This window comes from Dermacentor albipictus, chromosome 5 (assembly GCF_038994185.2).
Source record: "Dermacentor albipictus isolate Rhodes 1998 colony chromosome 5, USDA_Dalb.pri_finalv2, whole genome shotgun sequence".
NCBI lineage: Eukaryota > Metazoa > Arthropoda > Arachnida > Ixodida > Ixodidae > Dermacentor > Dermacentor albipictus.
The window spans coordinates 23,684,432-23,710,684 of record NC_091825.1 but is presented as its reverse complement, the minus strand read 5'-3'; the positions used below and the strand labels follow the sequence as shown (position 1 = coordinate 23,710,684).

The following is a 26,253-nucleotide window of genomic DNA, read 5'->3' as shown; positions in this document are numbered from 1 at the left end:
TCCACGCATATCAGAAGCGCGCGCGCGCGCACACACATACACACATACACACACACACACACACACACACACACACGCACGCACAAAAGGCGAGCAGTTTCCGGAAGCACTCGACAAAGACGGCACGGATGTTTTTACAAAAAAGCAAATCCCACCGGCGTGGCACCATTTCCCGATGCACAAACAGCACCACTCATTAACAGTACACATCCGTAGAACGGCGCACAAGCCGAAACAAAGCGCACACCACTCGACGCCAAATCCGTCGTCGATTACGCCGCTGAGAAACGAACACCTTCTAACATTCACAAACCAAACGACGATGTGCTGCGAACTTCAAACAGATTTTACGGCCCTGTCCGGTTGATAGGGCTGCTCCACAGGCCGTCCTCACTGTTGAAAGCAATGTCAGCAAAGTTGTTGAAAAAGGCCGCCTAAAACACGCAAAAACATGGAAATAATACGCCTCTACTACCCACGCTACTCATGCGATCACAGTTACCGGAACCACAGACGGCGAAGTAAACAAACGACGTCATTTCCCTTCATTTCGGACCGAAGTAGTTTCTCAGTTGCGCGAGTCTTCCTTTCGAGCAGGGCGCGACTTGTTCCGGGGACTGTGAGGGCGCTGCGGTCGAGCTCTGCACCAAGTGAGCGGCGCTGCTCTGCTTACATGTGCACGTTACTCGCGGGTGTTTGCGCTTCTTGTGCTGTAGCCGATTTTATTTTCTCATTGCGTGTGCCTTGTAACTGTCCTCGGGCACGTGGCTGGCGGTCGAGGTCTTTTGCGTCCGGTCCAAGTTTTGCGCTCATGGAGACGCCAGTACCGGCGACGTGTGGGTCACCAAGCGTTAACATTGCGTGTGCACTTTGGTTTGTAGGCCCACCTTTTTTTCCATCTCACTTTCTTCGGACGTGCACTCTCAGGTATGGTGTCTGTAGAATATTATACTTCAGCTTAAACAACAACAGAAAGAAATAACGGCTGCTTTATTCAGCGAGCACCATGTAAATGCCGAGTGCCGCGACTAACAACCATAACTGTGCCAGGCTATAGCAGACGACGCTCGGATGCTTGGCGCGGAGGTCGATGGCAGTGCTGCGGTGGCGGGAACGGCAGCGGGCTGCATGGTGCGCATAGCCGAGGAATTGGGGTACTTAAAGAGGACTATAGGCCATCGCTCTATAGGCGTTGTTGCGGCGGGCGGCCGATGTGGTGCTGATCGTTTGATCATATTTACGCGGTGCTTAGAGAACATGTGCTCCTTTTTTTTGTGTGAATTAACGATCACTAAGCCCTGGGGCCTGTGCAACGCTATTAGCTCGCTGTATGTTTCTTGCGGTGCGCCGTTGTTGATTATCGTAGTGCGGTCAATTCGCGCTTCTTTGTCTCGCCGCTCCCGCATCGCGTCACAGTGCACGGAAGAATGTGTTGATAGTTGTGCTATCGCGTGCTGTAGTTCACCGCAATTCAACACTACGCTGGACGGACTGTTGGTGCAGGCGATGCGACGTGAACGGACACGCAGAAGCGCTCGCCTCAGAAGGTAAGTCCGGCGCCTTGCGCATTCTTATGGTTCATGTAGTGTACAGTGCTCACGGAATGAAACGCGTCAATTTAGGGCTTAGTAATGCGCATATATTCGTTTTCACCGGCTGTAGTTCGTGTCACATCGACGTAATTTTGGTGCGTACACGTACATCGGAGTCCTCGTCACCTTTGGTCACCAAATTCCTTGCGACATGACATGGTCCTCTCGCGTACTTTGCACGTTTGCAGGGCTTTACTAAATGCTCCGTGTCGCGTTTCATTCCGTGAGCACTGTACCTTGTCATGCGCAGCAGAAGATGATTAGTACAGCTATAAGAACAATAACAGTGATTTCCTAATGTTCGTTCGATATCGGAGTGCACATTTAGCAAAAAGTTTCACGAAAATTACCCCGAGGTTAATGTTCTAAGTGCTTCATCTATTGTTTATTTTCTTTTTGTTATGAAGTATGCTAGCGCCGGGTCATCGCTTCGTCTGAACGGGCAAAAAAATTCAAGCAGGAAATGTCACTGCTTCTATACGTAATTTCTCAGCAAGAAATCGTATAGACAATTCTAGAAGTACGTTGATGTGTTGCGCAAATGTTTTCACAGCTAACGTTAACGCGCGACGGCATCCAAATGATCTGACTCGTGAGAAGATTTTAGCTTGGATGCAAACTTTGATGCTTATAGGTTGTCGCCAAGGCAACCTGTATTTCTTGTGTTTAGTGTTGTTTGTTTTCGTGCCTTTGACACGTTGAATAACCGCCTGTGATGTAAGAATGAAATATTTAATTTCTCTAAGCGGATGCAGCTTCATGTAGCTGGCTGTACGAGAGCTTTCCCCAATTTGACGCGATGTTGTCAAATCACAAGTTTGCAGTTTCAGCAGTGATTACAATAAACTGAACATTTATTGTTTAGGGATGTCACAATTTCCTGAGACGGAGGCATCTCTGCACCACATAGGCTGCGGCACTATGCAGCTTGAACAGCACGACAAAGCATCTGATCTGCCTGCTTTGACAAGGTACGTACTAAACGGTCACAGCCATTTATGTGTTCTAGGGTCTGTTCGTGTATTTGGCACCTGTCAACTTTTCTGAGTCTCTCATGCAATTTATAAATTCTTGCTATTCTACAATTTTACTAATGTTCCATTAAGTAATGAGAGCGAAGTTTTATTAGTGCAGATGTTCTAAAGCTGCTGAGAAATGGGGTGGCATAGGATTGCGAAAATGCACGTAAAAAATAGTCCTGGCACTTTGCTTTCTTAATTGCTAGCAATGAAAAATCCCTAATAAAATTAGCAAAGGGACACTTGCTTTAGGTAAGTTCATTAAGATACGTTCCAGAAGCAGGCTAAGTTTGCAGCAACAAAAGCACTGAGAAAAACTCACTGATCTAAAAACATGTTAGTTTCTGCTTTTCCAAGTGTGCTGCTTGTGTACAGTGTGTCAAGGTAAATAATGGTTAATAATGTATGCATAGAAAAGTGTGGATGCTGAGAGAAAGCTTTAGGAAAGTGCGTGCTGTCTTTCCAACACAGGATTTCTGTCTAGAATTTTTGTAAAATATGAAGTGCACAGGCTGGCAAACAATGTTCAACACTTTTGCTTTAGATTTTAATGTAGCCAGTTCATTATGTGTCCCTAGTATAGCTTAGCGTCAAGCTTGAAGCTGATCTCTGATGTCACATCAGTTGCAGGATGCAATAACGTGGTATCACATACTGCTTGTTACGCATGTCAGTAAACCTGGTGCAGTTGTCACAGGTGAGAGTATAACTGAAAGCTGCGCATTCTTTGCCCTTCTGCACATGATGTGGGATAGAGTTTGAACTATGCTATAGTGGCACCATCTCCCTCACCTTCTCTTCCTCATTATTCTGTCAACTTGCAATAATATGCACAACTTCTAGAGGCTTGATTATGGTGTTGTCTGCTGAACTTGGCTGATGTGAATTTCAGTAGTTTGGGGTACCCTCAAAGCTATGCTGTACTTTTCATGCATTTTAAAATGGTCAGTTTGACATATGTGATTGGCTGTGGCATTCTGAGAGAAACAAGGCCTCTTGTGAATAATGCATATATGCATTATTAGCATTTTCTAATACTCTTTCAAGAAGCAGCCTACAGGCTGCTCCCCGAAGAAGTGACCACCTTTGCTTACGCTACGTGGCAGTCTGGTCCAGTTTACTTAACCTGTCTGCCATCTATGCACGAAAACGAGGAGAGAAGCGAAAAAAGGGACCTTCGATTTATGTTTTTGCACAGATGGCTCATACATTGCACTTTTCTTATCTCGCATGCTTTGTTAACTCAAAGCTTTCTATGGGCGAATATCATTTCATTCCTATTTATACCTAATAAGAATTACTTAGTTCACAGTGTCACTTTTTATATTATACTTTTGTGAGACTAAGCTCACTTGTTTTAATGCAAGTGTGGCTGGGCCTGCAGAAAGAGTAAGCAGACTACTGTGTTGCTGATCAGTGCTGATCTCCACGTCCGAGCTGGTCCCACAACATCCAGGCACCACTGTGCTTTGCTTCATTGACAAGGTAATATGATATAGACACCTTGCAACTCAGTATCAGTTTTGAGAAATATGCTAAGACACAAGGGTTGGCCTTGGTGATAAATACACTCGTGTTCTTTTTTTTAAGCGTTCTTCTTGCAGTGTTCCTCATGTACATGTTTTCAGAGGATGCTTAAATGCAAACTGCCATGGAACTTGTTTATGCCTTAAAGTAGCACTCTTTCACCAAGAAAAAAGCCTTATTTAATGCACAATTCATAAGAAAGGTGAGGAGGTGACAGGACATAACAGTCTAACAGCCATCCAATTTTACTGCTTGCAGAGCAATATAAAGTGAGAGGTGAAAGGGCAAGAACAGATAAATCGACAATGTATGTTGCTCACACAACTGCGAAAAGAAGCATGGCTACTATGACACTTGTTTTACAATGATAAATAAGCAGTCTTGCTATCTGATAATCCACTGGAGGGCGAGCCAACTCGCAGATTCTCTGTAACACATGTAAGGAAAGGCTCACAAATCTTGCCAGCCCTATGCTCGTAACACATTGCCACAGTTGCATAGTTTTCAAACAAAATAATGCAAGTGAGCTTTGCACCACCAAATGACCTGAGCATTCAGTTGACATGGTTGCAGATCCAGTCATTTATACATTGGCCTGTTTTGTTGACGTGGTGTCTACTGCACGACAGTGGTATTTAATATCCATCAACACCCCTGTGCTCGACGTACTCTTTCTTGCATGCTTTTTTTTCACAGGTAGTGGAAGATTACTTGATTCCAGAACAATTTGGCTTGTTCTGCACATGATAGTGAACTTTCCAGTCTTATATTAAACATGGAATTGGGTAGGAAGATGTGGTATTTTTTATAGTGCCCTGGTGCATTCAGATTGTGCAGAGGCTTCAAGCTTGTATTGACAAAAATTGGGATGAAGCCATAAGAGGAGAATTGTAAAAGTGTAACGAAAGCCTCCTGATAGATATGCTGAGTTGTGCTGCTGTGGACACTTATTGGTTATCCCTACTGGGTAACGCTGTTAAAGTTATGGATGCTTTGACACTGTAGGGCCTACAAGGTGGCTAGCATTACGGAACACATTAAAACAACTGTAGGGATGCATGTTGTGCTATTGTATCATAATTGGCCCACAAAGTGACCACCTTTGCTTACACTATGTGGCAATCTGGTCCAGTTTACTTAACCTGACTGCCATCTATGCATGAGGAGGAGAAGGGACTAAAAAATGAAGGGACCTTTGATTAATGTTCTTGTACAGATGGCCCATACATTGCATTTTTCTTATCTTGCAGGCTTTGTTACTTAAAGCTTTCTACGGGCGAATATCAGCATTTCATACCTAATAAGTATTGCTTTGTTCACAGTGTCACTTTCTATATTTACCGTATTTACTCTCATAATGATCGCACGCACGTAATGATCGCAGCCCTGAATTTTGTCGTCCAAATTCGATTTTTTTTATTTCCTGTGTAATGATTGCACCCCTAACTTGCTGCAGCGATATGTCATGTGCCAAGTCTAGCTATTAATGATCGCGCTTAGCATCTGTCGAATGCTACGCGAACAACTCTTCAAGATAAACCAAGTGGTCTGCACGCACCAAACATTTTTAAGCAGATGCTCGTTTTCATTCCTTTCATTACTTTCCGCACTTCCATGACAAAAAAGCTACAACCAAAATTGCCTTTATTATGTGTAGGCTTTGTAATGGTTGTGGTCAACAGCAACAAAAAAGATGCCTTTCGATTCTTCTCATCTGCACTCGTGGGCACGCAACAAATCACGAGCGGCAACAATAGCAGCCACGTTTACACTGATACGTTAGAAGTGTACCCTATCCATACGCCGACACTTGTAACACAGCTAAGATATTTGCCCACCCTTAGCACAAACGTGCTGTATTAGGATAGTAGTGAAGACAAATGCCGCAGTTTCTGCAGCATGCCCGCCGTGTCTTTCTATGTCACTGGCAGCTAAGCGTGCCCATCTGTTTCTGCCCCCTCATAGTGGACATGGCGACGTTATTGCCACAAACTTACCGATATTAACGATATTATTCATTACTGATATGGAAGAAACTTTCAATGCAAGTAATGTACTCGAGAGAAAAAAAAATCGCGTTCGGCGCATTTGGTGTTTTCAGCTTGCTATGCTGGCCGCCACTTTTGTTTCGGTGTCCCGCACTACATACAGTGGCAGCCACTTATTTCTTGACCTATTGCCATCCCGCAGCAAACGCGGGATGAAAAAAATTCTTTTTGCGGGAAATTTAACCGGCATAATGATCACACACCTGAATTTGTGACCATTTTTTTTTTACAAGAAAATGCGATCATTATGCGAGTAAATACAGTACTTTGTGGCACCAAGCTCACTTGTTTTATTGCAGGTGTGGCTGGGCCTGCAGAAAAGCTGTAAGGAGACTGCGGTGTTGCTGATCAGTGCTGATCTCCACGTCCGAGCTGGTCCCACAACATCCAGGCACCACTGTGCTTTCACAAGGTAATATGTTGTGGACACCTTGCACCTCAGTACCAATTTTGAGTTTGACTTGATAAATATTTAAGAAGACACAAGGTTTTGCCTTGGGGATAAATACACTCGTGTTCTTTTTTTGAAGTGCTCTTTCTGCAGTGTTCCTCATGTACATGTTTTCAGAGGATGGTTACACTCCTTAAATGCAAACTCCCTTGGAGCTTGTTTAGGCCTCAAACTAGAACTGTTTCACCAAGAAAAAATCCTCATTTAATGCACAATTCATAAGGAAGGTAAGGAGGTGACAGGCAGTGTCTAACTATCCAGTTTGACTGCTTGCCCAGCAATATCAAGCGAGAAGCGAAAGGGCAATGCTAACAGATAAATCGGCAATGCATGTTGCTTGCACAACTGCGAATGCGACACATGGCATGGCTGCTATGAATGCTGATATGACGATAAAAATATTGTAGTTTTTACATTAGCCGGTAAGCTTATTAATATTTTGCACCAGCAAACAACCAGTTTGGTAGCCGTAGTTGTTGCACTGCTTCAGGAGTAAGATATTCTTTTTAATGAAAATTGAGTAGTGCTGCGGTTAGCGAAGCTATTTCTGCCTGTACAATAAATTAGGCATTTTTAAAGAGGCGGCATATAACAATTGTGTTGCTGTGCCACATAATTAGTAAAGTGAGGGGAGGTTTAAGTAAGCAAAAGAGGAAGATTAACCTTGTCGTACAAACAGATCCTTGTCTCAGCTGTCGTCACTGTGATGCAACGGCTCCCAGATAACTGGGGGGGGGGGGGCTAAAATTAGCCTTAAAAAGCTGACGCAATAATACAAAAAGCCATTGAAGAGTGTGGTTGCACCTATGTTTGACCAGTGCAGTATCGAGAGCAGGGCCAGACAGCAGCAGAAATGTTATGTAATAGAAGCTGGTCATATTGAGTGCTCTAACATGCTAACAAAAACTGTCATTTAGTTTCTATAGTGGTATTAAAGGTGCATTAATCTTTCCTATAAACAATTCTGCACTGGCATCTATGCAGTGTTTTCCATCTGCATATTCCGCAGTGCGGTAGCAAAAAGCTGTGAAATCTGTGTATTCACTTGCATGAGCTGGTTATGCTTCATGAATACTTTGTTTAGCGCAAAACGACACACACAAGACGACAGGACAAGGCGCTACTCTCAACTGACATCATTTTATTGCGTCACTCCTTTATAGACCGCTCAAACCAGAGGAACATGCGCAGTGAGCACAATGCGGTGAAGCCACCACCAACATCCGATCCAAAGAGCGCACTCATGTGACAGAATCCAAAAAACCAAATTCAGTGCTTTACTAGGTTAAGGAAGGCACACTAATGCACTGTGACTCCAGTGACTTAATGAAAAATGCTTCCGATAACTCTCGGGCGGTGGTGTCACGGCTCTTTTTCAAAATCGTGGTATCACGAAACATGGGTTTGCATTTGCATGTTTTACAATGCTGAGCCAAATGGGAACCTGTGCCTGTTGGTATGGATCGCTCATGTTCTCTAAGGCGCTCGTTAACACAGCGGCCTGGCTGCCCTACATACACTTTGCCACATGACAAGGGAATCTTATAAATGACACTGACGCTGCATTCTACAAACTTCACGTGGTTCTTTTCACAATCAGGTTTTTTACTTGTTTTAGAAATACGGCTGCACGACATTGACAGTTTCTGAGGAGCGGAAAACACTACCGGAATTTGGTATTTAGTGGCGACATTCTTTAGATTGTGAGCCACTCTGTGGCAATACGGCACAACTTCAGGCCTCTTCTTTTGTGTGATGCAGTTACTTTTGTGCCGCTTCCCTTTCAGTTTCTGAAGCAATACCTCCGAGACTGACGTCACCACCACACTTGGGTAACCAGCAGCCTGCAGCCTATTTAACTGTGCAATGAAACTCATGTTCGCAGAGTGATGACAAGATTGCATTAAGGAAGATTCTAAACACATCAAAGCAATGGCGCGTTTCACAGTCTTTGAGTGCGCAGACGCGTAAGGTAAAAGTTCCTTACGTGCGCGTGGCGAGTACATCTGACAGGCGTGGCCTGTTTGTAAGGATAGCTGCAAATCTAAAAACTGGAGTTTACCGTCCCTAGATAGCTCATGTGTGAAAGTTAAACCTTTGCCATTGTCATTGAAAAGTGTTAAAATATCAGCTACCGTCACGGAGCATTCGTTGTTAGTCTGTTTTATCACAACAAGAAAATCGTCAACATATCTAACAATTTGAACCGAGTCATTGTTTAAGGCACTCTTAAGAGTGCGGTCGACAAAAGATAAAAAAATATTACAAAGAGCAGGCGCCACACATGAACCAATACACACACCATTTTTCTGGATAAAAAGGTTATTTTCGAACAGGATAAAAGTTGCACTTCAATAAAATTCAAGAAGGGACATGAAACTTTCCGAAGATAACCCGGTGGCATTGCAAAAATCTACCTCGCCACTTTCTTCGATGCACATCATCACACTGCGAAATAGCTCATCATGCGGTATAGAATCGTAAAGATCTTCGACGTCAACAGAAAAAATGTTGGCTAATGAATGGTTGTCTTCCAGAAAGGAAACAACATCGAAAGAATCCTTTATGCCATAAGGATCGTCAATAGTTAAATGATTAAACTGTTTTTGCAAAAAGCGGCTAACCAAAACCTGCCGACAGTTGTTTTCACTGACTATTGTACGGAAAGGCACATCCGGTTTGTGCGTTTTTGCAGTGAAAAAACCTCTAAAGCAAGTAGCTTACATTGTTTTACATCTTTCACAATCTTGGTGAGGCCTATGACACAGACACACAAATATCAGGGCCCACTGATATTTGTCTCCTGATCCTGCTGTTCTGGTCAGTCACATAGCTTTTGCTGTGTGCCGTGCAAGGATGCTTACGTTCTGCATGAAGAATGGACATGTTCCTCAAGATGTGGCGAGTCTCTTCGGGAACGTCAGGCCTTCCGTCGGTCACGTGCGGCAAATGTGTCGGATTCTTCGTTCTGAAATTTGGGGGCAGGTACGCCTTCTGTACGACTGGTTGAGAGCTGCGTGCTACTCGCGCGATGCACCTATTGTGGCCTAGAAGAAGTTTCGTTTCTACAGACTTCTATCAACTTGGACTACAGAATTCTGGTGGACACAGCTGCTGCTACTCCTCCGGTCCAGACTACCGTGCAGAAAGGAAAAAACGCAACCGGTCACCGCTGGTTTCCAGGTACTCGGTGACGTCAGGCTTCCTGACGAAGTTGCTGCATTGCTAAAGAATGGGCCGAAGTACAGCACGGAACCAAGAATTCCTGCACATGAGCTACTGGCTTTGAACAGGCGCATCGCAAGGAAAGCAGAACTAGAGGACCAGGAGCGGTGCCTCCTCGATAGGGTGGACAACCTTCGTAGGACCGCCACTGGGAGCGCGCCACCTTCGACAGCTGTGATCAAAAGGACAGTATCTTTCTTTAGAGACAATGAACTGCGGCTGTTACTGAGTGACAAAGAGGGTGGGTTTGTGATAGCTCCGTCTGCTGTCTTCAACAAAAAAGCCATTGAGGCTGTCAACAAACACTTCATTCTGGCAAATGAGAAAGCTCAGAAGGTAAAACGCAAAGCCATTTCTTTGTTGGAAAATATAGGCCTCACCAAGATTGTGAAAGATGGTAAACAATGTAAGGTACTTGCTTTAGATGTTTTTTTTTCACTGCAAGAACACACAAACCGGATGTGCCTTTCCGTACAATAGTCAGTGAAAACAACTATTGGCAGGTTTTGGTTAGCCGCTTTTTGCAAAAACAGTTGAAGCATTTAACTATTGATGATCCTTATGGCATAAAGGATTCTTTCGATGTTGTTTCCTTTCTGGAAGACAACCATTCAGTAGCCGACATTTTTTCTGTTGATGTCGAAGATCTTTACTATTCAATACCGCATGATGAGCTATTTCGCAGTGTGATGACGTGCATCGAAGAAAGTGGCGAGGTAGATTTTTGCAATGCCACCGGGTTGTCTTCAGAAGGTTTCATGTCCCTTCTTGAATTTTATTTAAGTGCAACTTTTATCCTGTTCGAAAATAACCTTTTTATCCAGAAAAATGGTGTGTGTATTGGTTCATGTGTGGCGCCTGCTCTTTGTAATATTTTTTTATCTTTTGTCGACCGCACTCTTAAGAGTGCCTTAAACAATGACTCGGTTCAAATTTTTAGATATGTTGACGATTTTCTTGTTGTGATAAAACAGACCAACAACGAATGCTCCGTGACGGTAGCTGATATTTTAACACTTTTCAATGACAATGGCAAAGGTTTAACTTTCACACATGAGCTATCTAGGGACGCTAAACTCCAGTTTTTAGATTTGCAGCTATCCTTACAAACAGGCCACGCCTGTCGGATGTACTCGCCACGCGCACGTAAGGAACTTTTACCTTATGCGTCTGCGCACTCAAAGACTGTGAAACGCGCCATTGCTTTGATGTGTTTAGAATCTTCCTTAATGCAATCTTGTCATCACTCTGCGAACATGAGTTTCATTGCACAGTTAAATAGGCTTCAGACTGCTGGTTACCCAAGTGTGGTGGTAACATCAGTCTCGGAAGTATTGCTTCAGAAACTGAAAGGGAAGCGGCACAAAAGTAACTGCATCACACAAAAGAAGAGGCCTGAAGTTGTGCCGTATTGCCACAGAGTGGCTCACAATCTAAAGAATGTCGCCACTAAATACCAAATTCCGGTAGTGTTTTCCGCTCCTCAGAAACTGTCAATGTTGTGCTGCCGTATTTCTAAAATAAGTAAAGAACCTGATTGTGAAAAGAACTATGTGAAATTTGTAGAATGCAGCGTCGGTGTCGTTTATATAAGATTCCCTTGTCATGTGGCAAAGTGTATGTAGGGCAGTCAGGCCGCTGTGTTAACGAGCGCCTTAGAGAACATAAGCCATACATGATCCATAGCAACAGGCAAAGGTTCCCATTTGGCTCAGCATTGTAAAACGTCCAAATGCAAACCCATGTTTTCTGATACCACGATCTTGAAAAAGAGCCGTGACTCCACCGCCCGAGAGTTATCGGAAGCATTTTTCATTAAGTCATTGGAGTCGCAGTGCAGTAGTGTGCTTTCCTTAACTTTGTACAGCGCTGAATTTGGTTTTTTGGATTCTGTCGCATGAGTGCGCTCTTTGGATCGGATGTTGTTGGTGGCTCCACCGCATGGTGCTCACTGCGCATGTTCCTTTGGTTTGAGCGGTCTATAAAGGAGTGACGCAATAAAATGCTGTCAGTTCAGAGTAGCGCCTTGTCCTGTCGTCTTTCTTGTGTGTGTCGTTTCGCGCTAAACAAAGTATTGATGGATTCGCACCAACTAGCCCGCCAACGCATTGTGCTGGTTATACTTGTTCATTTAATGTAAAATACTTGTGGAAAAGTATTAGACTATGTCAGTGGTCTTGTATTGCAATTCTGCAGCCATTTCTATTCTTTGTGAAACACGAACATTTAACAGAGACGAGAACAAGACAATGCGAGGACGAGCACTTGCTTTCAACTGCTGTGGTTAATATTGAAATATCAATTTACGTAGGTAGAAAACTCATGAGCCTCCGTGTTTTCTTTTTCCTGTTTCTCTGTGAGATGTTCACGCTTTACACACAATATCATGCAAGAACCAGCCAAATCAGTTATGCAGTGGAGCTACCTATTGTGCATGTCAGTTCCAATGGCTTGTTGTAATCTAACAGGGCCGGCTGCTTTGTTTACATTTTTGTGCAGATGCATACGAGCACTGTTTCAAAAACGCCGAACACTGTGGATACGGAGGCAAGGAGGCTGAAGGACCTGAACAAGCACCTGGCCACGATGCTTCGGAATACAAAATAAAGATGGTTTGTGTTAATTGTGGGCCCTAAAAAGTGTCCTCTTTGTCTCTGAGCTGGCACATTGGCCGACTCACGTGATCGAAATTAATCGCTGCAATGTTGGCAGAATGTGTTACTGTGTGGAACTTCACCAAAAATATTGCATGAACAAAAGAACTCATTCAACACAAATGCGAACACTTGTAGAATGCAGCTAAACAAGAATGGTGTCATTTTGCATAGCTGAATGAGAACATTTTCATGTAGCATACACAAACGAGAACGATATCGTTTCGCATCGCCGTGCGAGAACTATCTCGTCAAGCACAGCTATGCGAGAATAATCTCGTTTAATATACCCACACGAGAACGATCTCGTTCATTGACGATGTCCACTCGTACACATGTGATGTACGACGTCGTCGAGTCTACGGAGCAATAATAGCGTACAGAAGTTCTCGTGAAATTCTCATACATATTTTTTCAATAGGGTTTCGTCCGAAACCGCTTTTCACTTGCCAAAAAAGGCTCCAAAATTCGAACGTTTCCATAGACTAGCATACTTAAAACTTCGCCCGCAATTTGGAAATGGTTTTCGGGCGTAAGTACTGGTCTCGCTTGCATGAGAAGTTGGGCTAGACGTGCAGAGCCTATTTCCAAGGGGAATTTTGATAGATTGGTTTTGTGATTAACTATTTGCGGAAAACGACGCTCTCCCATGCAAAACGCGCATATCTGCAGGGGCGGCCACTAGAGACGTTGTTTGGCGGTGTCCCTAATTCCTGATTATGGACGGGGTTGTGACCAAGGGTGTTATAATGTAAAGCTTTTTTATCCAGATTTTATTAGAGATTCCTGATATGACAGTTACGCAATTGCCGACGCAAGCGTGGGTGGTGTGCCGCAACGTTGTTTGAAAATTCCAGCCGCTCACTTCGTTTATAGGAGGCCACATTCGCTTTGTTTTCAAATGAATAGGATTGCATACCGACATAGGAGGAGAGCGTGGAAGCACAGGCGCTTCTGGTGGCGCCTAGCTAACGCAATGAAAATATGGATAACCGGACGAGGAGGGTGGCACCAGAATGTCCAATTTGTCCACGTTTCCTTGCTTAGCATGCGCTGGCTCGTCGACAATCACAACGTAAAACGGTGCTTTAAGACGCTGCCAATATGGACTCTCATTGACGAAAAATTGGCAGAGTGATGTTGTATAAGCACCGGAAGGGCTTCACAATGTTATATTGCAGCACAATGTTGTTTTTTTTTGTATATGCAAAAGAAATTGATTTTTGCCGGCAGCTCCTAGAAATCGGCGACAAAGCGATCGAAGGGCATCCGTATTTTGTTTCTATCGGAACGAGTGCTTGTTCGGCAAGATATTGCGTATTGAATCCTTATACACGTCCCTTTGACGCAGTGAGTTCTTGCGGTTTTGTGAAGGCGTGTGACAGAAAAACTGGGCACGGCCCAAAAACAAACCACAGTAACCCCTGACTTCTGCTGGACGATATCACTTGTCCGTTGGTTAATATGCCGTATGCAGACATTTGCTTCGGTGCAAATCCCACCATTGCACCCTTTTCCCACTTCATTTGCAGTCCTTGCTTACGAAGGTAGCATGAAGTCGATGAGACCACCTTCCTAAGCCGAGCACGAAGCTGAAGCTTAATAATAATAATAATATTTGGGGTTTTACGTGCCAAAACCACTTTCTGATTATGAGGCACGCCGTAGTTGAGGACTCCGGAAATTTTGACGACCTGGGGTTCTTTAACGTGCACCTAAATCTAAGCACACGGGTGTTTTCGCATTTCGCCCCCATCGAAATGCGGCCGCCGTGGCCGGGATTCGATACCGTGACCTCGTGCTCAGCAGCCCAACACCATAGCCACTGAGCAACCACGGCGGGTGAAGCTGAAGCTTTGTCACTCCCGACGTCCAGATACAGATGTTCTCGACCTAGATAGAGAGTCGAACTGCGCTTGATAGGTCCTTGAGTAGTCCAATAATGACAGCATTAAAAAGCGTTGGGCTTAGTACTCTACCTTGAGGAACCCCGCGGCTAATTTAATACTGGGGTGTCGGGCAATCCCCGGTGAGCACGTAGAATGACCGCATCTGTAGGTATCGACGAACTCAAATATGTATATCTCGCCACCTACGCCTATTGCTTCTAACGCTTTAAGGATGGTGCACGGGGGAGATAATATCAGGAGATAAGTTAGGATGTAGTCACTTCACCGCGTTTCAATGTTCGAGAACCATTGAACCCTTCTGTTAAAGGAGCGCGAAACAAAGATAACGTCGACGCAGCTATTACACGCTCTTCCTCGTTGATAGGTGGGGCTTCCATCATTTAACAAACAAAGTTCTGGTTCAGAGGCAATCGACACTAATCTTCCACCCCTCGAGTTAACCTTGGAGCTTCCCTAGAGATAGCAGTGGGCGTTGAAATCTCCACTGATCAACCACGGCTCTGGAGTCGTCAAAATTTATCGTAAGCGCTCGCAGTTTAGACGACTTGATGTTGATAAGTAGGCTCCCAGTGTTGTGAAAGTGACCTTGCTTTTCTTCACAGTGAAACGCACGTACTGTTTTTCATTGTCAGATGACACTGGTTGATGAACTAATGTGAAGCCACGTAGTATGAAAGCTAGAATCTCGCTGCATTGCGCGTGGGTGGATAACATAATGCACTCATATCCGAAGAGTCTGAGGGGAGTTGACAAGTGGGCTTCACAAGTGACAATAATGCGAAAACCATTAACGAATACAAACTCTCGATAGTCGGAGAAACGCGATTTAAGTCCTCTGGCTTTCCATTGAAAGACAGATACGTTCTGGACCTCCTCTCGAAACGATGGCATCAGGTTGGCCATTGCTGCGCCCCAGAAATGCAGGCACTGGACTCAGGGTGTCCAGTACCTGCACCGCGCTCTGTGTCGATGGGGTTTTCATGTAGCTGAGTAGAACACGCATAGCATTCATCAGTGACCGCAACAATATTATAAACTGGCAATCAGGCGTACTTTGCAGCAACGGTTTGTGAGGGTGTTGATAGCGGCAGTATTTGTGGTGTCTCCGTGGCAGGTTGCGCTCTTGGAAGTGCGGGTCACCCTGCAGGATGATTGTGTCTCGCCACGTTCTAGATTTTCGCGGCATCTCTCATTGTGGCGCTCCGCGTTGATGTAGGAGCCGCTTTGGTGGAAGACAGCGTGTTGCTTGGTGCGCCGTTTCGTTGAGCTCTTCGGTGGCGATACTGTCGCCGCCTAAATGTAGCGGCACACTCATTGTGCGTTGAATTATCCAGAACCATGCGCTCTAGAAGCGCGCATTCCTTCCGGACTCGCGGGCAGTCCCTCTATGAGGCTTCGTTGTAACCATGGTAATTATGGCACTTCAGGACAGAACGCGGCAGGCGTCTTTTGAATGGGACTCAGCTCACCGTGCGCACAGGATTGTTAACACAAACGCTTTTTACAGAGCGAATTTTGAAGCACTTATGACGCTGCAGGGGCTTGGGTATGTAAGGTCGGCCTCGACGACGTACAGGGGTAACTTTAACGTGACAAGGAAGGCAGTCTCCCACCAATATAACTTTCACGCTGCGTGTTTCCGGGTCTGGTAAGATGCCCTTTGTTGTTGGCTTTATAATTATTGGCTAGTCTTCGGCTTACATGTAAACGCCAACGTCATAAATAACGTCAATAGTGCCGTTACCGCCTGTAGGGATCATAGATTGCACTTTTACTTCGTCGATTTCCGTGACATTCTGAAGGGTTTGTAGTGCGCTACGATGTATAACGTTTACTGCCAGTGCATTCTTCCGTGAGGTAATTCTCACGTCCTTATTTTCATGCAGCACGATACCCTCGAGTAATAAAGGAAGAACCTGCCCGTTGAGGAGCCCCAAATTGGTCATTGGGTCTACGGGCAAGAACAGAAACAGTGTACGACCAACGCTGTGGTATATCCTTAACGGTTGAAACACTTGCCTGTGATGGCACCCGCAGCAGTCTTCTTTTTGCCGTTCGGCTCATGACAACTTCGAAGTCGTCGCCTGAGGAGTCGCAACTCTCCGAGTACAATCCGGTGGCCTCGCTGTCTGTGTCGCTTGACTCGCTCCCGCGTTTCCTGGACGTAAGCCAACCGGACGGCTGCGACCCCCCCCCCCCCCCCTCCTCCCCAGGAAGGTCCTCGGAAGTATCTATTTCATTGCTGCAATGAGGGAGCGGCAGCTTCCGGAGTTCGCAAAGAAAGAAAGCGAAAACGCAGATACAACATAGGGAGCGTTCAACTAAAGAATCATTTCATTGTCTTCCCTTGACAATCGTAAAATTTTTTTATATTTTAGGTGAACATTTTTTTGCACCGTTTCAATGTTATCGCTTAGCACAAGACACACCTTTGTGTATCTGAGATTTCTAGAATGTTATCGCTAGTTGTATCTGTTGTCTGTTGCCAGTGAACCTTGTCTGATCTGATTACGCAAGGTTCGGTAACAAGAGACAACAGCACTGCACGAATTGTTTAGCACTTTCAGGAAGCCAAGCGGGCATCAGCGATAACGCTGGAACCTCAGTCGACTGATGATAAAAGCCGATGAGCTTGACCCATATATCAGATTTTCGACGATTGCTTACTGCTCTAGCCACTAACCTTGTGCCTTGATTGTAACCTCGACACAGATTCACCCAATGAAGAGTTAGTTTCGGGATTCATAGTTGTTGTTACTGTGTTCTTAGCCATCATCAGAAAGTGACAATATGACGACGATGGCGTGAGATAGCGTGATGGCGGCTGTGTTACGATGAGGAAGTAACGACGACGTCAAAACGAGAATCGGGTGTTGAAGCTAGAATGACGGCGATGCAACGAGCTCGACGGCATAACGACGACCATCGGACAACGCATGCATAACGGCAACTCCGTAACGTGACGCAATCGTTGCGATGTCATGGCAGCAGCGTTATGAGCATGGCTTAATGGCCACAGCATGAATACGATGGTATGATGACGGGCACAATCGGTAAGTTTCGCCGCCCCTGGTAATATGTCTGATGATGACGATGATGATGACGATTTACTTGCATCCGCTTTGAAACAGCGCGGCGGCATATAGTCACCTAACCTGCTTGAGCTAATCAAGTACATCATAGAGATTTATAGATCTAGCGTTTTGAATATGTCTCAGTCCGATCCCTCGTCCTTAAATCATCTATGCCTTCTTTTTATACTTATCTATGCCTATAATGAATTCGATCGTACTCATTTCTTGCCGGCATTTGCCGCCATCAGTACTATAAATGTTTCTTACTTATCTCGAGTGGTGGTGGGTAATGCTTACATCTTCTTTGAATCAAAGAGCTTCTGGATGGTAGACCTACGAATTTTTCTGGGTGAATACGTACGGATTCCATTAGGATGTGCTGAACTGTCTCAGGTTTTTTGCTACAGCACACACATGTCTCATGTTGTGAATCTTGACTTAATATGATGCTCGAATGGCAACACTATCTGGCGGTGTACTAGAAAAGGAGGGAATCAGGCTTTGCGTCATGGTAACGGAACTCCGCTCTCTCATCTGCGGAAACACGCGTCATCGCGTGCGCTTCAACTAATGAAAACACATTCTGGCGCACTGCCGAGGTCTGCGCCTGTGAACGGCAACGACGGCGCAAAACTGAACAGCTAGCTAAAATAAGCTCCTACCTTAAAATTTGAGAAAAATGTTTCAGTGGCACAACTCAGTGACATACTACGGCATAATACGGGCCACAAGATTAGAGAAACGGATGACATGGGCGCCGGCTCTGATCTGACCTTCACTGCGCAGTGACAAAAGATGTAAGCATAACAATAGCAAATCAGTGAGCTTATACCCCGCTCCCTGAATCTTATTTTGACCCATTTTGCACTGGTAGCAGTGTGATACCGTCATACCTATAAGCCGCGCAAAACAAGCATTTTTGAAGCACATAGCATAGTGTGTTGACTTCGCATTGCGTGTGACTGCTTAAGACGTGGAGCCTCAGGTTATTAAATGCACTGAGCCTTATCCAGGTCTGGCCTTGGTTACAAAGACTCGGTCCACCCGCGGTAGTCCAACGGGTAGTGTCCCCGGTAGTAAGGGTCGCAGCCAGTATGTTTCTTGAGGCAACGAGTGCGAAAAGTAGATAAATGAAGGCTCGCACGCGAATGCACAGGGCTAAAGACATTCGCGGGCGAATATATGCGCTGAACGGCAACGCCCTTGGAGGTTCGGTCTGGCAGACCTCTCAGGTTCAAAAGGCATTTTTGATCCACTTGCAAGTTCCACATAGGAAGGTTCTATGGGGAATCGTACTGGAGCCAATCTTCTTTTTCATTAGCCACTTCTTCGAATACATCATTCATCCGTACTGACCCATCATATAAATGTATTAGTATTGTGTGATCTAAGCAATAACCTGCTGTTGGGCGGTATTAGAAATGATTCACATGTAATTTTGATGCATTCCTCAATATCTACATCTTCTCAACAGTAATCACGAATACATGTAATAGAACATGAGCTAGTGTTTCAAAAACATGAAAATACCAAAGCTAGGAAATAATTATATTTGCTGCCAACAACACGGACACATGAGGTAACGCGGAAACGGCACGCTCAGTTTACTCACATGCGCAAGTTGGCATTTCCACGCAACTCAGAAAGGGCATTTGACTAATTTGATAGCCTCCATAATATGTGTATCGTCATCTTCAACAGAACCGAAACGCGTTTTCACACCGATGACCTTTGTGGGCATATAAACATCTCTCAGTAGCGGCTCGCGGACAATGACTGGATTAGTCAAGCTGTAAGTTGTCTTTAAAATGTGAAAAACATTACACTGCAGCATGTCACGCAGTGACTGAATGATTTGACATCGTGCTGCGCGACTTCAAGGACCGGTAAAACAGCAGTGTCCTTCGGGGGAAATTGCACGTTGGAAGACTAAGCGTAAGTGGGCCTGGCCATGACGAAAGTTAAAAGGGCGGAAAAAAGCGAGTGATATAACCTATGGCCAACCTGAACATATTAATTTGTTGACCTCCTAGAGTAGTTAACAAATAAGTCAGCTAGTTAGGGAAGACTATGGAGCGTTATGCAGGTTAGGCTTAAAACGCGTGAACACAAGAAAAGAAAGGCATATATTTTTGCAAGTCAACTGTAGTGATAAATTATTAGAATAACTCTAATGGTACTTCCATTAACATGCCCTATATTTAATATAGAAAACACAAATATCAATTGAGAAAGCGTTTGCGCTAGGACAATGTTCCAGGACACGGTCAGCCTGCCGACATCTGCTCGATCGCCAGTGTTGACGGCCAGATTTTCCTTCGCCATATAGTTAACTAAGTTCAAGGTTAGGAGGTGGTCTGACGATGACGGCAAAATAACAACAACACCATGATAGCGGGGCATGAAGGCATAATGTAAAAGATGGACAGCAGACCTTCTTTCGAGTTCTTGAGCAGAAGGGGTAAAAGGAAGTGAATATCGCAAGAGGAAAACTGCGTACGTGTCTGGCAACGTTGGACGCCTCGACTGCTGCGTCGGGGGAAGGAAGTGGAGAAAAGATCGAAAAGGGCCAGAGGAGCAGGGTGCAAATCTTGGCCAGCTCGGTGCCGGCATTATAGCTTGATCAGGAGGAACGAATGTTCGTTGAGCAACGGCGTGAAAGGTGGGTTTAGGATGCGCGTGGGGCTAGGCTGAGACCATAACATTGTCCTCGAGGAATATCGACAGGGCTTGGAATGGTATCCCGCGTAGGGCACGGCACCCCAAAGGAATGGATACCGGAGGCTCACCGTCGAGAGTTTGAGGCACTACTCTAAGGTAAGCAGAACGCTGCTCCTTTCGGCACTACATAGTGCGCAGTTCACAAGAATGCGAGCCAAGCTCTGATCCACCGGGCGGAGGAGACCCTTAGGAAAGAACCTGCACTAAGAATTTCGACAGCAGGTGGGCATCCGAATATAACCATGGAGATGAACAAGCAGTCTTTCCGCGAGAAAGTTTTTTCCGATGCTAGGGTCCGTCTGGGTCTCTGAAACAGCGTTTGTGCAACATGCGGGCATGCGCTGCTCTTCTCTCTTGATTGTGGGTGGAAGTGCATGTTCAGGGGAACCTGGTGGCCTCTGCCTCCATCCGCGCCACATGCAGCGCAGCAGCAGAAGCAGCAGCGATCACTCTCGAACTTCGCGACGCTGAGAGCAGGGAAGGTCCGCCCGCGTCCTTTCGGACTCACAAGCGGCGTGTCATTTATGTATGTATGGAACACTCCCTACACAAGCCATTCGAATCCTGGGTCGCTCACTAGAATGTACCCACGGTATCGTCTGGTGCCCGGGCACGAAGGCCTGCGGGCCAACGAAGAGGCGGACTGCGCAGCTTGAGGTCTCACTAGCAGAGAGGCAGACCACACAATTCTTCAGCCCACGACAGACTGACGAGCGACCCACGAGTTATTAACGACAAGTCAACAAATACTACAGGACCAACGTCTCGGAAGAACACAGTACGCTCCTCCACACAAAGCTCTCAATAAACTCCAGGCAAGGGACTGGCGCCACCTGCAGACTAACACATACCCACACTTGTCTCGTCTACATGCATTCTCCCCAGACAGTTATACGTCCGTCCTGGCGACGCAATTTCGTCTCCAGTCACAACACACATTCACTGCGTGGTCTTGGGAGGCGAGACTCTCCGAACTGGTCCTGGGAAGCCAACTGGTGACCCTCGACCAGACCCGGCAAGCCAGGATGGCCAGTGGAGCCCTGTCAGAGGGAACCACCCAGCCATAAACCGCGCAACGGTTTCCGCAATAATAAAGTTCCTCCTCCTCCGGCGCTGCTTGGGCATGAAGGCTGCTGGAGATTCCGGCCTCCGGATAGTGCGTGTGGAGAGTTGAGTCCATGACCAGACGCTGCTGAGCGAATAGCGACGCTACCACTCTTTCTGCACTGTGGTGTGTGCCTTTGGGCGATTTATCAACAGCCTGGTCGCCAAGAAATGCGATGTGTGCGTGCACTAGATGCCAGGTATACATGTCATCGAAGGGATGGTTTGGCCTATAGAAGTGTTCAATGCCACCGCAGTTACATAGCATTGAAGGGATTGATTGATTTATCGAAGTGTTTCATACTACCGCACTTCTGGTGACCTTGAGGCTCTGGGCAGCCCAAATCGCCTCGTCTTTTTCGAATGTTTAGAGCCAGGAAAGACAGAGGTGCAAAAATCGGGGCCTGTGCGGAAGTGGCCGTGAAACACAGTCGGGTGCTATTCTCCTGTGCAAGCATAGGCGCAGCACCTTCGGCAGAATCCTGGCCTGTTGTGGGCAATAACGGGGAAGAGGCCACCTCTGAGGAGGCTGCAAGGAAGATCCGCGTCAGGATTTCGGAATGGTTCGCAGAATTATTAGATAAGTGTTCGGATTGGGGTGTACCACTCCGCGGCTTGATGGGCTGCTTGATCTTGTGCTTGCCCGGTCCAATCAATGCCAGTATGATCCGATTCGTAAAAGGGACATAACTGGAGAACATGATGCCTTTCCGTGGAAACAGGTACGGGTATATACGGTGACCACGCACGTTCTGCACATTGCTAGACGCTGCCGGGAAACATTTCATCTTTCCGAAGGCACTTCTCTCAGCATGACGCGGTCTGCATCATTTTGGAGGAAGATAGCCAGTGGATATATTATTAAACCTGTGATTCCACTAATTTCTTGCCATTGGTCGCGCAATGGGGCTGATCCCGATGATGAGAGGAATGGATTTTTTGGATTCGGCGTCGAACTGAGACAATGAAAACAAGAAAAAAATCCTTGTGAAATCGGGCCTCAGATTTCTGTACTGACCCATAACTTAGCAAAGTCGCTGACTGAACTGGTTACTTTACACAGTTTGCTTAGCTTGCACAGCGCGAGAGCCACTACGGTGATGAAAACGGGTCAGGGCAAGCGCAAACTTCCAACTGAAGATTTAGTGGTAAGTATGGAGTATTTACTTTATTTACCTATTTACAAGTACCGCTATTTCATGATAGAATTTTCGAAGGGTGGGGATACAATTTTCATGACGTGACTACTGAGACAAACTGAAAGTAAGAAAAATAACATACAGGGTAGCATGTAATAGAAATGCGTGTCAAGTGCATGTACAACAAAAGACATCGCTGGGCGATACTAGGGAAAAACTACCTCAACGAAGGCTATAAAACCACATAATTTTGTATTTGGTTCCATTCAGTTATCGTCCTGTTAAAAAAGTATTTAAAAGCGTTATTGCAGCTGGTGAAGGGGGTAATCAATAGTACATGTCTTTGCCATGTAGCATAGCCTGTTGAAAAAGTAAGTAACTGGAAAATGTATGTTCTGTAAGGTTCCTTGATTAGATGAAACATAAAGTTTACTCATAAAACTTGTTTCCTTTGAGTCATGGTCGGCTGGTTGCCCCTGCTTAGCAAATCTGTAATCGACGTCCGTCCGAAAATGTTATATATATACCCGAACTGCCCGTGTTTGAATAACTTCTATTTTATCAATGCATTTTTAGTGCAATGACGCCAGGCTATGGAAGTGTAATCTAATACAGGCTGTACAATTGCGCTAAAAGCAAGAAGGCGAACCTCAGGAATAGTTAGCCTCAAAACCAGTCTGAGGAAGAACGGCTCTTGAATGGCTGAATTACACGCAGAATTGATGTGTTGTCGCCATCTGAGATCTTTGGAAATACAAACACCACGACATTTTATGTGGTCGACTTCTGATAGCAGGACATTATGTAGAATGCTGGGAGTGTTAAGCCAGCGCCACCACTCACAGACCTTGGCGGCGGATGTTAAACATCCTTTCTGCCGCAGGCGCCACGAGGACATGATCTTTTTGGGTGGAGAGAACCGGTCAATAAACCCACACATGCTACCTGAAGGCAACCATGCTGCCGGGTTCGAGACCCTAGTTATGTAATAAACAAGAAGAAAGCGGGTTAACCGAGGGGCCCAAATTTTTTTAGAATGTTTTTTTTAGAAAGGATGTTCCGCATACGCCGCCAAGGTGTGTGAGTGGTGGCGCTAACTAACACTGCTAGGGTTCTACTAGAAAACATAAATAGCCAAGAAGGTGGATGGGGAAACAGCGCCGCGGCAGCTGAATCGATGGTGCATCGCACGCGAAATTCGAAGGTTGTGGGATCGTTCCGCACCTGCGGCAAGTTGTTTCTTCGTCCACTTTAATTTCCCATAATTTGTCGTTTCTTTATTTCGTTCATTCAGCACAACTAACTTCCCCTATGTTGCGCTTGGTGTCAGTGTTTGTTGACTTGTTATGATATGACTATATATATATAAAGCAACAACTCAAAAGAACCATTCACGAAACGCGGCTAACGAGATTGAAGCTCATTTAAACCTGAAAGGTTAGAGGCACTTGCACATGCTGTGACAGTGAACTATAGGGGCTCGGAGTGACAACGCGGTACAATTAAGCCCCGAGAATTAAAACTGCCACCTGCACAGAGAAACTGCCGGCTAGAGAAACAAAGATACCTGATTTAACATACATGGAAAATGATTATCTGGAACACGACGATGCGTCATGCTTCCTGCTCTCAAGCAGTCTGATCATGTACGGTCACAGCAGTGTAAAGCGTGTAATAAGCAAAGAAAGCACATTGGTCGCATTTTAATGTCTGTGGCACCACAACATACGGACGTTTTCATAACTTTCCCAGTAAATGGAGCTGTCACGCCTGTCACATCTTGGCTGCCAGGGCACGTTTGCTAACGAATGCACCGTTTCATTTCTGGCAGCCACCTGTCCGTATGGGGACACTGTTCGGCGTCGTTCGTACAGATAGCGGAAGTACTGTGGGACAAAGGGACTCGCTGCGATTCAGACGGTACGTGCGCTTGCGCGCCGACCGAGGACAGTGCTCTGCAGGCAGTAACACGTGCGATAAACGACCACAACTGTACAAGGGAACGTAAAATTCAGAGATCACATGGGCTGCTTCTGCTGATGAGGGAAGTACGGAGGAGGCACGCTCGATATCGGAATGATTAGCGAATACATACGCAAATACATGTGTGGAATAGCGAGTACACGTGCGGAATGAATGGAGTCGATGCATGGGCCTATATATATATATATATATATATATATATATATATATATATATATATATATATATATATATATATATATATATATATATATATATATATATATATATATATATATATATATATTTATACACACATATATATATATATATATATATATATATATATATATATATATATATATATATATATATATATATATATATATATATATATATATATATATATATATATATGATACTGCGGACCTTGTTGGTCCAAACAGGACGAGATAAGTCAAAGAAGGAATACAATTCGGTGTGGACACAGCAATGGACACATATGTTAAGGCGCATGCATGTAGATATAAAACGCATCCAAATACATATACAGATCTGGCACCTCCAAAAGGATCACAATGCAAGTGGGGAAAACCTGTCTATTAGTGGTTAAAAAATTGCCTTAATGGCATTTTTATGCTATGGTTGTGTGTGTCCTGTTTTGGGGGGAAAGCCTGCAGACATGGGTATACCTGCAGATTTACCATGACACTGCTATTTTTATAAAGAATGACAATACGATTATGAGGCACGCCCTAGTTGGGGACTCCGAATTAATTTTCCCTGCCTACAATTAATTAACGCGCACCCATGCACCACACACGGGCATTCTTGTATTTCGCGCATATTGAACTGTGGCCTCGGCGGCCGGGATTTCATCACGCGCCATTGGGCTTAGCCAAGCAACGTCATACCCACACCAGCTCGGAGGATGACAGATTGCTAATAAAAGATGAATCGAGGTTCCAGCATAAGAGCGCAAAAAAACAACATTCGCCCACACGCACGCACTCAAACACACAAGCACCCAAGAAATGCCCCCGGTATTCCGAGCGGAGCTAGGGCTCTTGTCGAACCCATATTCTCTATACGATACACTCTTTCTACAGCATTCCGCAACACCAGACACCCGAAGGCACACAAAAGATCGCTTTCATTCGGCATTAAACCAATTTATCTCTCGCGCACACCATTACACGACCTTATAAAGGTGGCAGGCATGCTCAGACGGCCCTGGAAACGCATTATGGGATTCATGAGGGACGGCGCAGCGTCTTTTGCTTTATTACCTGCTGTGTGCATAGGATGATCGGTGCGATATTTTTTTCTGTCTTCTTAAACCAGATTGATTTACTCTGGCCGGACATGAAGTCATTCAAGAGCTTTTGGCAAATAAAATACACCGATGATTGCGATACTCTCTAATAAGAAATATGAGCGCAGCTGTATACGTGTTTTCATCTCATGATATATTGACTGGCGCGGAAATCTGTTTCGGGCGGCACGTTGCAAACGAAGCGGAGGGTGGCGTGACTGCCTCACTAATGGGGAGATCACCAGAGGCAGCGCGTTGGTAACGCGTGGGCGCGATTCATAGGAGCCGCCGCAGACAAACCGCCACTCATGCAGCGCTTTGTTTTCATATGGGGTATCGGTGGCGTCATCGGTGAATAGACGGTGCGCGCTACTCTGGTGTCATCATCGTCGCCGCAAAACCAGTCTTGCGTGGCACAAACGCTTTTCTTTTCATGATTTCGCCATACCCTCCTCCTCGGCTTTCCTTCTCGAATTCTCTTCGCTATTACCGTCTTTTATCCGCCCTCCGCG

At 45.3% G+C, this 26,253-nt stretch overlaps 1 protein-coding gene and 1 long non-coding RNA gene across 3 annotated transcripts in view; one reads left to right on the top strand and one right to left on the bottom strand.

Moving 5' to 3' along the window:
- Positions 1–26,253, bottom strand: part of LOC135898303 (solute carrier family 41 member 1-like) — a 458,169-nt gene that overhangs the window by 369,208 nt on the left and 62,708 nt on the right. The window lies entirely within an intron of this gene.
- LOC135898302 (uncharacterized) lies at positions 687–12,485 on the top strand. Its single transcript, XR_010563300.2, has 5 exons — positions 687–1,547; positions 2,458–2,563; positions 3,979–4,096; positions 6,486–6,598; positions 12,362–12,485. It is a non-coding gene; the product is annotated as an uncharacterized lncRNA (long non-coding RNA).